We start from the raw sequence: 6,000 nt of genomic DNA on the forward strand, positions 1-6,000 counted from the left end.
GGGTTCAGTTACGAGCCCACAAAAACAGAGGAGGATTTTCGATTACCGAGTAGCCTGCCCTTGTTTCCATTCAGGGGCTGGTCACACAGCTACCAGGAATTAGAAACAATTATGCTAAGACACAGTGGTGATTAACTTGAGCTCTCAAACTTTTTATGTCTTCTAATAATGACAGCTAATGATTACAAAGCACTTTCAGTTTCCAAAGCATTCTATGGGCATTTGGACCTAGTAGCTACTCTCTGAGATACCTAGTACTTATGGGATGATCCTATTTTAAAAATGAAGAAACTGGCAATTAGAGGAGTTCCATGACTTTCCCAATGTCATGTGGCTAGTACTTGACAGAAGCAAGACTAGAGTTCAAGTCTTCCAACTCCAAAGCTATATGTTTCTCCATCACCACACATTGCTCTTAGTCTAGTAGTTCCTAGTCTAGGGTCCATAGAGGATTTTATGGCTAGATTTGAAAGGATTCTTAGACTTGGAGAGGGAAAAATATCTTAATTTCAATATAATTTGTTTCCTACATAATTCTCTGTATTTCTTTTTTTTTTCATTTAAAGACCCTTTTTACTAGACTACCAAAGAGAGTTACAATATACAAAAAATGCAAATCTATTACTCATTCATTCATTCAATCATTCAACAAACAGTTATTAAGAACTTTCTACATCCCATTCACAATGCTAGAAACTGAGGGATCTAGACAAGAACCCAAAATAGTCCTCATCATCAGGATTATTCCAGTTCATTAGGATGGAATTGATGGGAATATAGGTCATTAAATTCAAAACATATACGAAATAAAAACAAAGCCACCTGCTCAGACCTCAGCAATATCAATTTGGCAGTTGTGCAGAGGATGAACATAAAGAGGAGGGACAGGAAGCAAGGAATCATACTAAGGAGAATGTTGCAATATCTAGGCAAGAAGTCCTGAGGATCTGAACCAAGGTAGAGAAAGTTCATGTGTGGAGAGAAAGGAAGGGATTTGAGAGCTGTTATGGCTTTAAAATCAGCTGAGAATTCTTCCAGTCTTCCAGTGCAGGGCTGAAAGAACCTATTTCTTTCCCTGTCTGTGGAAATCCTTAGCGGTAGCTTTGTCCTTCCCTGCCCAATGGCAGTGGTAAGAGAGAGACAGTTTTTAGCTGGCATCCTCTCTCTTGGCCCTCCAGAAAGCATCATATAATTATGTCTTGGGGATTGCAGATGGAATGGCCCTTCATCGGCCTAATATTACAGTGACCACATTAACCAGACACCTGGATTCTACTAAGCACCTGGGTCACCACGAGGTCTCTGACATTTTGTGTTCCCTTTACTGCCTGGATGACCAAGTATTGACCACCTGATTAGGTATACCCATGTTTACAGAGGCTATATCTAAATGATGATATAGCAAAGGAGGCTCAGAAGAAGCAGTGAGAAAGGTAAGAGGAGAACCAGAGGAGAACAGGCAACAACAAAGAGAATGTCTCTTAGATATATGGGAGGTCAACAGAACTGAAAACTACAGAGAGGTCAAGAAGTCTGAAAACTGAAAAAAAAAACTCAAACAAACAAACCTTCTACATTTATTAATTAAATTTTTTTTCACATACAAAATATAATTGAAATCTATTAAAAAAGTGACTTAAGGCACCTACATTTGGAAGTGTTGGCCAGTCAATTGGAAACCCCCAAAAGGTCAAGAATCATGTAGCAGATGGCGGGTGGCTCATTATTTGCCTTCCAAACTTCATTATGTATGTTGTTTCTTTTTTCTCTTCGTAATGCCTTGTGTTTGGGGGCCTGAGGAATCCCCCCTGCTGCTCTAGGCATCAGTTTGGGAATATAGTTGAAATGGATCCCAAATGTAGAGAAGAAGGATCTGGGGAGTGGGGGATAGCCCAAAGGCTTGATGATGGGTTTGATTTGGCAAAAAAAGGAATAGATCATGGAAGGATTTCTCTTTGGATCAAGGTACTAGAGGTCTCTTCCTCAGAGCTCTTAGACCAGTGATTCTCTGGCAGACTCTTTAGCACCAAAAAAAAAAAAATGTGACAATTAGAACTCAGAATTCATTCAGGAAATGTGGCAGCAATCACTGGGCACATTCCTGGTTCCAAGCCAGGCTCCCCAGCACAGTAACATCCAGAACAGATAGATTGGAAATGTGGTTTCTATAAGAGCATTTTCAGGGAACTGTGTGGATTGGAGATCATTTAGGCCCAAGTGGGAACTCACAAAGAGCTGGGGAAGGCCTAGGGTAAACACTGGAGACTTGTAAAAGCAAATAATATATATATATATATGTATATATACATATATATTTTTAAATATATAGGTGGATCTAAAAAGCCAGATTTCCTTCCTTCTTTCCTTTCTTCCTTTCTCTCTCATTGATCCAAATTATCCCATGCCAGATTGTTTAGGAGAGGGAAAATGTATGCTTGGGAAAGTGGGGAATATGGGTAACATACCTTTTAAAAGCCAGATCCTTCTAACTAATAACAACTCAGTGACCAGGTACGGATGTGATTTTTTTTATATACGCCCATGAAGACTTAAAATGACCTATGGGAAAGTCACCCTCCTTAGATTCTGGTTTCTCAAAGAAAGGGGAAATAAATGAATTTTTTGCAAGATGATTCCAATGCTTTAAGCACCTGGGGTTATTCCGTCCTTCGACTTGCATTACCGTACTCCTCCAATTAACTAACAGCCAGTGAGACTTTTCTGTGGCTAAAGAATTTGCCATCAAGTCACCGGAGTGGTGTGCTAAGACTCTATGTACTTAACGAGGCTCATCCATGATCTGCCTCCAGGCCACCCTCACTGGGTTAGAGATGGGGAATTGGAAGAGACCTCATTGATCACTAAAACTCCTCCTTCTACAGAGAGAGAACTGAGTCCCAAGGTCACATAGTTGTGACTAAGTGTGCTAAGTGAATATTGCCCAGGCTGGCAAGACCTTCTAGGCTTTGAGCACAGCCAGTGAGAACTCAGGTTGTAACAGTAGAACAAGCCTCAAAGGATGGTTTAATGGAGGAATGATAACTAGAACAAGCATAATAAGAGTTGCTAACATTTAGAGGTTATAAATTTGCATAGAGGATATGATTTCACTTTCCATGGAGACCATGCGAAGGAAGGCCTACATATATTTGTACCCATTTTATTGGTGAGTAAATAGAGTCTCAAAATAGTTGAGTACTTTGCCTCTGGTCAACAGCTGAGGATGGACCTGAGTTGGTCTTCAAAGGTTTCTAGAGAATAAATAATCCTATGGAATAGTCCGTCAACTAAGAGCAGTACCTCTTTGCCTTTATTTGGTTTCTAATATTCCCAAACCACATTCCCATAGAATTGATTTCTGTTATGATTCTATGTATTTTGTTCATTGAAAGTTGTTATCCCAAGAAGGGATCATTCCTATTCTTCACCAGAATGTTGTTCAAAGCTTCCATCTCTCTCTCTCTCTCTCTCTCTCTCTCTCTCACACACACACACACACACACACACACACACACACACACACACACACATACACTGCCAAGAACTCTCTAGCCTAGACTTTGGCCTTCATTGTACTAGTGTTTTGTTCCCTTCTCGTTCATTTCTATGACTTCAGTAATGGAGGGAAATCCAAGGGAAGAAGCATAGATCAACACCTATTTGGAAACTTCTAATCTTGGGGAAATGAGGAGATTCAATGATTTGCCCAGGAAAAAAAAGATAGGATGTATAAGAAGTAGAGCCTGAACTCAGATCTTGGGACCTCTGCGGCCCACTTCGTACTCAGGCCTGCTGCTCCTCTTTGCTCTCGTAATGATGGGAATCCTGATGGTTGTTTGGAAAATGATGTGGAATGGAACCGAGGACAGTAATCTTATTGTGCAGGACCACTCATAGGGTGAGAGGATATCTGTTTTTCTATTGTCTTAATCGAACTCGGCACATACCATTGTCAGAACTGTGTAAACATTTTTTCCTCTTTTCAAATACAGCTGGGAGTTTGGCTCCCAGGTGATCAGAGGTGTCAGACCTCAACACAATTCTGACAACAAAACAAGTTCCTCTGCAACTACCCAAAGGTTTATGGACACAAAGCTCATCTGAACTTTCCAAATGCAGAGAGTCTGCCAAGTTGGCTTGGAGACCTGTCAAGAATGGGCGTCTTCCCAAGCCTTCCACCACTTCTATGTCTGATCTCTGCCAGAAATCAAAGAAGAAAAAGGCTTTCTTGTCGCATTTTGACATACTCCCCTCTCCCCGTTTTAGTCTCAGCTGGAAACCTGGCCTTAAAATGCATCCAAATGTGTAGCCTGCAGCTCAGCTCGGCATGGAGAACATGAGAGAATGCTCAGAAGGTGACTGAGGGCTCTCTGAAGGGGTTTAAGTAAGTGATCTGACCATGGTCACGCAGCCAATGCAAAACCAAGTATCTCCAAGTTGGAAATCACCAGGCCTGCCCAGCTAGTTGGGGATGGGATCTGGAGGAGTTCTCCAAGGATCCAAGGAGTGGAGCTGACTATTCAGCTGCTTCCTTCTAAATTAATATTAGGTCCAGGTCCCCATGAGAGAGAACAGAGGAAACAGACAGACATGTTCATGCAAAATATAAACTATCTGCCCTGGGAAGCCCCAGGCTAACCCGAGTCTTCTTCCTTTGGCAAGGGAAGAGTCAGCGCTCCAGGTCTGTACCTTTTCCATTTGCACGTGTTGCTCACAAGGCTGGCACTCTTGTTCTCTTTCTTCGCTTCCAAATCCCAGACATCAGGCTTTTCAAACCAGTGAATCCTTTCCATTGTCTCATCCATAGATCAGGCTTTGGAGTGAAGACTGAGATGCAATGAGTGGGGAGTTCCTGCTGAGAAAACTTGATTCCAGCTGCCACCACCACAAAAGCTTTGGACATATCTCTAAGCTTGTCGCCATTTTGTTGGATGCAATCATCCTTGGAGCCAGAGAGGATTGGGAAATTCCAGCTGTATGATGACAATACAGCCTCACCCTGCGACAGCATGTGTCTAGCTAGGGCTGATCAAGATTAACCCTTTGACCTAACAGAAGAGTCCATAAAAGGCAAGTAGCCTGACCAATGGCTACCATTCTCTAAGGCATTAGTAATTCAGTGGCAATCTAGCTGTTCCCTAAATGAAATCTTTAATGGCTAGGATTGTGGGAGGCCTCCCCTCAGAAAGAAGTCCAACGCAATGCAATTTGGGAAGCACTCATACACACCTGCTGTATACAGGACACTGTGCGAGACCCTGAGCATTCCGTGAAAAAGAGGAAATGGGTTTAATGTGCAAGTAGCTTACATTCTGCTAGAGGAAAATCGGTAGGGACGCAAGTAACAAACAAACAAAATAATTTCAGATGAATATAAAGCAATTTCAAGTAGGAAATAGTGCAGACAGTGGGAGGAATAAAGGAAGATCTTATGTTGAAAGGGGTACTTCAGCTAGACTCTGAAGGAAGCTAGGAATTCTAGAAATAGAGGAAAGAAAGGTCCGAATGATACTGCTGGAGCAGGGAGGGGCTGGTACAAAGACGTGGAGGTAGGAGATGTACCAACAACACTTTGAAGGCTAATCTGAATGAAATGAACATACATGAAGGAGAGTGAAATCTTTTCTAGTAATGGTATGATGTCTCCAAAATGATAACTATGGAATCCATCTCTCCTCTTGGGATTTTCTTCCAGTTTTGGGGGCATAGACTCTTGGTCACTACAGGAGCTATTGCCATGGTTCCCCAATCTACATACAAAACAATCTTGCTGGACAGCCCTGTGTTTCTGGCCAATGGGAACTGGACAGAGTTCCATCTGGAACCTATCAACACCTCTCTTGGGTCAGCTGCAAGGGATTGGATTTCCAAGTGACCCAACACATTTCCTTTTTCTCTTCCCTCAAGGCCAAAATTGTAGTCTGTGTTGTCCTGGTAGATATGGGGTGAAGAGGCCATTGGAATGGCAACTTAGTCTCCATCCCTCCTGAGCTGCCAAAA

This window comes from Gracilinanus agilis, chromosome 1 (assembly GCF_016433145.1).
Source record: "Gracilinanus agilis isolate LMUSP501 chromosome 1, AgileGrace, whole genome shotgun sequence".
In the NCBI taxonomy this organism is placed as follows: Eukaryota; Metazoa; Chordata; class Mammalia; order Didelphimorphia; family Didelphidae; genus Gracilinanus; species Gracilinanus agilis.